Source organism: Meriones unguiculatus, chromosome 21 (assembly GCF_030254825.1).
Source record: "Meriones unguiculatus strain TT.TT164.6M chromosome 21, Bangor_MerUng_6.1, whole genome shotgun sequence".
Taxonomy (NCBI): Eukaryota; Metazoa; Chordata; class Mammalia; order Rodentia; family Muridae; genus Meriones; species Meriones unguiculatus.
Genome location: NC_083368.1, coordinates 57,840,745 through 57,850,429, shown reverse-complemented (window position 1 = coordinate 57,850,429; position 9,685 = coordinate 57,840,745).

Sequence of the window (9,685 nt, the reverse complement as noted above, 5' to 3'; positions counted from 1 at the left end):
GAGCCACATTGCCTTTCACTATGAGTAGACAGATTTCTCCTGGACAAATGCAGAGGAGGCAGCATTTGATTTTATACATGACCTTAAGATGAGTTCTTCTTATATTACCTTTAATTCTTGTACCTAATTAATGCTGACAGAAAACGTGACTTGGGAAGTGATTCAGTTTCCTACCCTATAGAAGATTTTGTGTGGAGGAGTGTTATTCCTTCCTTAAATAGTTGGTAGAATTATCAGTGAAGACTTTTGGGCCTTGAGAGGTTGTTTCATAGTGAGTGAGTTTGTTTTGTGGAAGAGAGGTTTTAAGTCCATACATTGGAACCCTTTACTTGACACATGACCATTTTTGTCACTTGTTTCTGTCTTGAATGCTTTTGAATAGACTCTTTTGTTGTCACTTTCTGACATACTTTCTATTCATAAATATTAATGTCCTTTGACGTCTGCAGGATCCCAGTGATATACTCGTCTCCATTCCTCACAGAAGTGATTGGTCTCTTTTTTCTCTTTTTGATGAAATGGCTGCAGACTTAATCAACCTACTGATAATCCCAAATAACCAGGTTTTAGACACTTCAAAACAAAGGCACTCTTTAAAGGCTTCCAGGACTAAGTGCCTTCTATCACAAGAACATCCTAGCTCAGTATCTGAAGGGACTCTCCTAGCCCCACCTGCTCATTTGGGAGGCTGAGGCAGAAAATTGCCTCAAGTTTATGGCCAGCCTGGACTAGAAGGTAAGTTTTAGGAGAGCCTGGAGGATAAGTTAGCCAGCTCTTCCGTTAGCACAGCCGCAGTAACCCCAGTTGTCAGGGGAGTGTGCTCTCACATCCATCCATCTAGCTAACCAAGTCTCCAGCAGGACCAGTAGCGCTGGCCTTCACGACTCCAAGAAAGCCAATTTTTCACTCAAAGGAAGAAAATCTATAGGTCAGTGCAGAAGGTCACAGGCTTCCTGGGCTTGTTGGAGCTTCAGAACATTGGAAGTGGAAGCCAAATTTCTCACTGTTGGAGAGGAAAGTGCCAGAAAAGCAAGAAAGGGGAGCGAAAATGGACCCTGTGGGACTCCATGGACATCAGAGCATCAATATGAACTCACTCACCTGCTGCCTGCCTGTCTTTCTTCCTCTATACACACACATATATACCCATAAACACACACATATATGGAAAACTCCTAGAGACATTTATTTTTTATGAATTAGGATATATACACCTCCTAGATCAATGTGCTGTGAAATCTAAACATGATGAACAAATCTAGGATCAACATCTAGCTATAAAAGACGGGCGTTGTGAAAAGGCTGCTACCGTCGGAAACAAGGCTGGGCACTTTGTAATGCCAGAGAGTGGGAAAGGCTCAGAACACAAGGGGAATGCGGAGGCCGTGAGGGAGTGCCCCGAAAGACCTCCCACTGGCCAAAACCTACGCAATTCAAGTAACAACACAAGCGGCACCAAATCCAGAGCGAAGTAAATGCACGTCGAGTCCCAGATAAGTGAACCAATAAGCAAAGCAGAAGGACTCGAGTCCTAGACAGCACCCAGGAAGCATCTGCAGCTGTTCTGCAGCCCAGCACGCAGAGGGGACACCTTTCTTCCCGACTTATTTGAGGAGTCAGGAAGAGAACTACCAGCTACAGCACAGACAGCGTCATCGGAATATGGAGACACCTTCACCGTTGACGTCACACAGGTAGGTTCTTCCTGACGAAAGTCCCACAGCCTCAGTCTCATCGCAAGAAACAGCACCAGCAAAACCTTCAGGAGAACATTCAGTCTTGCAAAACAAGGAGAGGTGGGAAACAGGCTAGGGAAGACTGAGGACGTACAACTCCAAAAACGCATAAGCAAACACAGATATGAAAGTAGGAGGGGGGTGCTGGAGAAGAAGAGTACAAAGGAAGCGGGAGGGCCTGGTGGAGGATACTGTAGTTGATTATTTTCACCCCCCACCCTTGACATGTGTGACATCATCACTGAAGACAGCCAGTGACGTCACCTGGGTAGGGATACGGAGACTGAGCTGCTGTGGTGCGGACAGGGTCTACAGTCTAACTGGTAGGCTCCACAGCTGGCTTCTTGGTTTCTTTTTGACAAAGGTGCTATATAATGTAAGATGCTGCTAATGGGGGAAAGTGGGCGCTTACAAATATCTTGTGTTATCTTTGTAACTTACTTATAAGCTCAGATTCATTTCAAAATAAAATATAATATCTAAATGAAGGTAAAATAAATATATTTTGAGATGAACACAAGCTAAAATCCCTGAACCACTCAACCCTGTTGATGAATCATTTCAGTCTGAGAGAAAGTGGTCCCTGAAAGAAAGTGGTCCTTTCTTACTTCTTGAAGAAAGGAGCCTCAGCTCTCTACCTGTCTCCACTGCTATGGGTCAATCTGAACGGTCCCCAGCTGGCTTCGTTTCCAGGGCTAGAGAGGGGACCAAACTGCAGGAAGCAGAGCACTGGGGGTGGCCTGGGAGACTTGACTTTGTTGTAGTTACTTAAAAAATGTTTTATGAGTGCCTGTGTGTTTGTACATGAACCACGCACATGCCCAGTGCCTAAGGATGTCAGAGAGGGCACTGAATGCCCTGGAACTGGAGCCAAGGACCCTTGAGAGCCTCCATGTGGGTGGTGAGACAGAGGCAAGGTTCTCTGCCCAAAAGTGCTCTTAAGCGCTGAGCCATCTCCCCACCCCTCCAGCTACTTTCCCTAACTCCTGGTCAGCCAGCAGGTGAACTTCCACCGTGCATTCCTGCCTTCCCAGACTGAACATTCCTTCCCATGCCTTCTCCACCACGACACAATGAAACCCCAAAACCAGGAGCTCAGTAACCTTTCTTCCCTAAGGCCCTTTTCCTCAGTCTGTCAAGATGACAAAAAGTCACCAATGCATACCCAAAAGAATGATAAGCATGTGAGTTAAAAGAAATCCTCTATTTTTATAATTTCCTTAAAGATAATTGATGTTTAGACGGACATATCACCAATATACGCCTGAACTCTCGTGTCTACAAGCAAAACGTGGTGCAGGACAAGCGGACAGAAAGGGCAGGCCAAGGCTGGAGATGCAGCTTGATGGAGAAAAGCACAGTCTGGCAATCTGAGTCCAGTGTGCAGAGCACACGGTGTAAGGTGCAAGGAGAGAACCAACTCCCGAAAGCCGTCCTCTGACTTCTGTATGTCCCGTGGCACAGACATGCCCACAGTCCCTCACATGTCACACACACTAATGAATGAACAGTTGTACACTTGCAAACGTAACATAAAATATTGGTTGAAGGGACAATGTAATCATTAAGGAATGGCATTAAACAGCATCAAACAACCACAGGAAAATAGAGCAAAGAACTGTCACCAGCAGCATAACAGAGGAGATAAAATAAAGCATGAAAACATATCTAATTAAAGCAAAATATAGCATATGAGGGAAAACGGCAAATGCAGATAAAAACAAGTATAAAATAACAAGAGAGACCAGGTTAAACCACATCTGATTAAATCTAAATGAACAAAAATTTCTACTGTACAGCAAACATTATCACAGTGAATAATAAGACTTAATAAGATGGTAGCTACGGAAACAGACGCAAACATCTGAAGTAGCAGATTAAAAGATGACTGTAACGTGTGAGCCCTAATAGAGCTCTGGCGTGGCCGCAGTTCGGCCAAGTAGGCTTCAGGAGAAAAATATTCCCAGAGATGAAGAATGTGTCTACTTTTTATTGCTTTATAATAAATGGCCACAAAGCTATTAGTTTGACTTGAAGACAATCCCCATGAGCTAGTTCACAGTCCTGTGCACAGGAAGTCTGGCCAGGCACTGTTGAGTTTTCTACTCTGGTTATTACAATACTGAAATTCACCAAGTTCAAGCTTCATTTAGAGGCTCTGAGGGGGGAAATCTGCTTCCAAGAATCCAATTCCTTGTGGTTTCATACTGAGTCCTGCATGTCTTTGCTGCCTGTCGGCCAGGGGTCACCCTTGGTTCCCACAGGTTGTCTACCATAATTGATCTGTGGCCCCTTCCATCTTCAAGCCAGTAACAAGGCGTTAAATCTTTCTGACGCTTCCAAATGCTGGCTCAGCTTCTGGGACCAGCTAGAGAAAAATTCCACGTGGGAGTGGTTAGGTTAGAGGCAGCCAGACAATTCCCACTCAAGGGCAATAGCAACCATGTAACAAAACCTGAAAACTACAATCGGTTAAACCAACAGCCATCCTCCCCAGAGGGACAAGACAGCTCCAAGGATGTTTGAGAATTCTTCCAGCCCCAGGCATATTTCATAGTAATACAATAATCAATCCACAGACTCATAAGAGATCTTAAAATACAGGAAGCAAACACTTATAAGGCTAAAAGAAGTGCACAGACTCAGCCTTATGGTTAGATACCTCAGCCCTTCTCAGGAATTGGTAGAAGAAGCAGAAAAGGAAAAAAGCTATAGATGACTTGAACAATACAATCAACGGAACTGGCCCAGCTGGCCTTTGGAGAGCACATTCCAGTGGTTTTAGAATCCCTGCTTTCCCCAGATTCACCGTTAGTGTAACTGAGTGTAGAGGAGGAAAATCGTGCCGGGTACTCTCAGGCCACAGAGACATGAAGTCAGTGGAACCCCGTCATGCCATTCGCCATGATGCAGAGAATGTGTTAGGATGTCAGCAGGGTGCTGTTCTTTTGGCGTGATCAGAGAATACTAATTTTGTAGGAGTGGAGGTCTCAGACTGAGTTGTAGAGACAATGGCTTTCCGAGACAAAGTTCAGAACAGAAAATAAGGAAAAAGCAAGTGTGCATTTTTTTGTTAAACAGGAAAGTCCTGTCAGTGTGAATCTTGATGGAGGTTCCACCTACCATAAAATCTCAGAGGTAGCAAACACATGTGTTTGTGAGGCCGGGGAATGGGTGAACTTTACAACATCCTGCAGAAAGCGTCAGGACTGGCAGGAAACGAGCCGCAAAGATCTAACGCTAACACAAGTCCCAGAAGCCATTGTGCGGCCTTCATAACCAAGCACAAAGAAAGCAAAGGGTGCGTTTATAGTTCCTCATGGGTCAAGGAATCACGAAGGAAGTGGGAAGGTATTTTGAGCCGGACAACAGTGAAGCTATATTGGGAGCTGGGGCTGTAGCTTGACGGTAAACTGCGTGCCTCGTGTACGTGATGCCCAGGGTTCAAGCCTAGCTCTCCCATCACACCAGACATCACAGCATGTGTACCTGTGATCCCAGCACTGCTGTGGTAGCAGGAGGAGAATCAGCCCAAGGTCATCCTTTAAAAAAAAAAATCACAGTTTTGGGGATTCAACCAAGGGAAACCTTTTCTGACTCTAAAAATGTCTACAATCTCAGCTTCTGCCTTAAAACAGAACCAAACAAACTGGAAAAAGAAAAAAAAATGTCTATAATCCATAAAGTAAATAAATCAAAAGAAAGCAGGAAATATTAAGGAGAAAATAGAAGGGAAAAATTTAAAGCCCTTCCTTGGAAACATCAACGAAACTGACACAGCCTGGGCCTAACGCGAAATGAAGAGTACGTTCCCTGACACCACAGAGAAAAGGGCTGGCACCACAGACTACACACACCCTCACGGCGGGTATACCACCCTGCTAATAAGGCTACGATGAGCGTGACATCCTAAACGAAATGGCAGCCTTCAAAACAGGCAACTTGTAATTCTTACCTGCCTCCCAAATTCACAACATACGTATAAGAAAAAAGGTCTCGGATTCGGCATGTATGTAACTTTTAAAATCCTCCACTGAGAAAACCGAAGATCTGAAGAGCTCTTTACAGAACAACGTGTTTAATGAGCCAAGTAACACGGAAAAAGATGCAATAGCCCTAGTTATCAGAGGAAGACACCCGCACTGCCATCTTTACCACTCCATTCACGTCACAGTGACTGTGACTTCATGACTTAGGATATTCTGGGCTGGAGAAAATATAGGCAAAACACAAGCCTTTTTGTCTTCTGTAGGGATGCAAAGCATTTCAGTCACATTCAAAGAAGTTTGTCGCTTCCTGACACAGATAAGCATACACTTATCCAGCAACCCAGCCATCCTGTTTACACAACGGAAGTAAAGACACATGTCCGCAGAAAAGCTCGCTAGGAATGTTCATTGCAGTTTTACACAGGAGGCTCTAAAATCTGAAAATAATCTGTCAATGAACTGGTGAATGGGAACAGGCTGCGGTGTATCTAGACTAAATAGCAAAACAACAAAAAGCAACTGTCCTGACTCCGGAGAAAACGGTGCTCCTAGGTGAGGGCTAGCCACGCACCCAATCAGATTGTCCTGCATATGCAGTAAAAGTCACCCTGTGTCCCATGTGTGCAACTGCTGTGTCCAAATTTAAACTAAATATATGTTTTAAGGTGAGATGATCAACAGCAGTGACCACACCATATGACACTGTACGGTTGAAGCGAAATGAACATCTAATCTGTAGTGACAGAGGCGGGTCTGTGGTAGATGAGGACCAGGGCCCGGATGCTGCCGGGCGTGGAGCACCCAGGTGGGACAGACTGCGCTGCTGCGGTTCTGTGGGTCCTCGCTTTTCAGCGTTCACGGGAGTGTATGTTTGCTACACGGTACTGCTTGTAACTACAACTCAATAATGTTGGAATAGAACAATCTTCCTGGGAGACAGACTCCAGGCCCAGATGGTCTCATTGGTTTCTGTTAAATGGTTAAAGAAAAAAATACCAATTTTACACAAACTTACGGCGGGGAAGCTTGTCAGTTCATTTCTTGAGACCCACGGTACCTCCATACCAAAGCCACACCCATGCCAACCGAGCCAGACTCCAAGCCAACATCCACTCGTGAACATACGTATGAAAGCAGGCTAGATGTCAACACATTTAATGCAGCAGTGAAAGGGCATCGTGACCAAGCAGAGGGATACCCTAAGATTGGAAATTGGCTCAGCATTTGACAGTCAATGGGCGTGATTCAGTCTGCTCTTGGAGTTGGGGCGCACACGGGGCACTCGCTCTCGGGGGCCTTTAAGAAGTCCCCTCCAGCTGGTTCTGGCTGGGGTCTGCTAACAGCCAGTTTTCACCCTCCTGCGGCTTTGCCGCACACCTTATCACCGCCTCTGTTTGCTTCTGGTTGGAAAGACCTTTGCACTATGGGTACTCAGGCCAGTGCCTGGTGCCGGCACTCGGGTGAGAGCAGACCTGGGCGGGATGGCATTTCCCCTGCCTCCCGACCGTGTGGCCGGTTTGTTTTGTTTCTCGTTTTGTTTTCTGAAAAAATTCTCTCCGGGAGGTTTATACTACCGTGGTACCCACACTGAGTTCATTTCTCATGTTTCATTGTCTTAACGAACAACGTTAAGACAGTTATTTCAGGAGAACTTCGTGCTGGTACTCCACTCTTCCCAAAACAAGAAGGCAGAGGTGAAAGGCTGTCTTCAGCCCAGAAGAAGCCAGAGTTCTCTCAGTCACAGCTGAGGCTTACCTGGAAACAGCCAGTGGGCCTCGGCCTCCACGCCAATCTATATTGCTTACTCGTGGCCTGGAGGCTTCAGGGAGTCTTTTACCTGCACCTCCCAGGGACCAGACAGCAAGCATCTTCATGCCCACAGCCCAGCAATGATGCCGGTCCCACGCCAACCCCACATCTGGCCTCAGGAGCTCCAGGGGCCATATGACCACCTTACTGCTGCAACTAAAGAACTAACACAAGAGCCCGAAGAGGACCCGTGTTCTCCTGGAGAGGGCCCGTGTTCTCCTGGAGAGGGCCCGTGTTCTCCTGGAGAGGGCCCGTGTTCTCCTGGAGGGCCCGTGTTCTCCTGGAGAGGGCCCGTGTTCTCCTGGAGGGCCCGTGTTCTCCTGGAGAAGGTCTGGAATCACCTGGAAAGGGTCTGGGATCACCTGGAGAGGGCCCAGGTTCACCTGGAGAAGGGCCGGGTTCACCTGGGTACCACAGCAAGGGGGAGGAGGAGCTCACGCTGACGGAAGCTCACAGGAGGAGTCAGCGCTGAAGAGGAACTGCCTCCAAGAAACGTTCAGAAGACAGCCAGAAACCCAGGCCTGTCGCTACCCTTCTTGGGAGCCATGCCCAGGCCTCCCATCCTCGCTCCCCGCATGTTTCAGGCGCTCAGCAGTCCTAACTCGGTGGCCTGGCTGCCCCACCCCTGCAGCTGTCGGTCGCTAAGGTGACCGTAGACTCCATCACCGCACTGGGCCTTCTGAGACTAAAAAGAGAACGCTGTAGCGTTGTGTTAACCAAAAATGGACTGGTCGTGTCGGGGCCGGCACACCTCCCTCCTACAGCTGGCAGGACTGGGCCTCCCAGTGGCTGCGAGGCCACAGAGGCAACACCGTCTCTTCTCCCCAGCGACAGGAACCCAGGCGGGCTTTTCCTTTGTAGAGACTGCTTTCCAGACACTAAACCGAGAGTGAAAAGGAGTGCGGAAAGTCGAGAGTGTTTCTGGGCCTAGGGATACTCCGCCAGGTAAAGGCCTTGCTGCCAAGCCTGAGGGCTGGGGCTCAATCCTGGGACCCACAGGGTGGGGGAGAAGAGCGATTCCTGGAAGCGGCCTTCTGGTCTCCACACGAAGGCTGCACGCACGCACGCACGCAGTCTAACACTCTTCCTAGCTGACGGTCTCTAGTCCAAATAGCTAAACTCACCCTGAGAAGATAAGTGAAGTTTCATTATTTCAACTTTACATTTAATTTCTTTTTGTGTGTTTAAATGGCTACTTATTATTGTAATACACATCACATACACTGTGGGAAAATAGAAATTTAAATCAACCTGAGAAATTAAATATTGCTTGGTTGTCACAGATCCTATTGCTGAGTGAGAGAGTCAGGAAAAGTGACCCGAGGACCTCAAAATCCAATTCTCCCTAACGTGAAATGGTTCCCTTTTCAGAACTCTGAAGTTAACCATGGGCTTTGGGAACCCAGGGAGCATTTACTCCAGAGGCTACTGAATCTCCATTAAAAACTCGAGTTTCTGATCGTTTGACATGCTCTGTCCCCATACCCCGATCCTAACTCTGCAGTCAATAGCCCTGAAAACAGGTGCTGCAGTTGCAATAAACCCTGGCAGTCATGGAGAGAGCCTTCCCACCTCTTAAATTCAGAAAGAAGGGTTTTTTCACCTATCTGGTGGTTCCCTGGGAGACTCCATTTGCAAGGCTTTCTTTATTTGATTAGAGTTCATCAGCGCAAATAAAACGCACTTTTCCCTAGGATGTTTGTCAAAAACAATTAGAGCTAATTGTTTAACTTCATGGCTGCTTGAGTCTGCAAATAATGGCTGGGACAAATAATAGACTAACCAGGAAGCTCCTGAGAAAAAGTCTGGGGTGAAATGCTCCTGGGGAGCTAAAATGTCTACCTTCTTGGACCGCCAGGAGTTAGAAGTATGCACACCGGATCCTGATGCCTCGGCTCTGCTCAGGATCAGCGAGGCCAGAGGCGTCCGCTGCTGTCACGGAAGCCGTGTGCGGAGAGGAAACTCAGGCAGCCTTGGAGAATGAGTGACATGCTTCTGAAGACCTGGCAGGTGTTTAGTTAGGACGACAACACTCAGATGGGCACGGTGGTGCCCGCCTTTAATCCCAGCACTTGGGAGGCAGAGGCAGGGGGATCTCTGGTCTGCAGAGTGAGCTCTAGGACAGCCAGGGCTACACAGAGAAACCCTGAC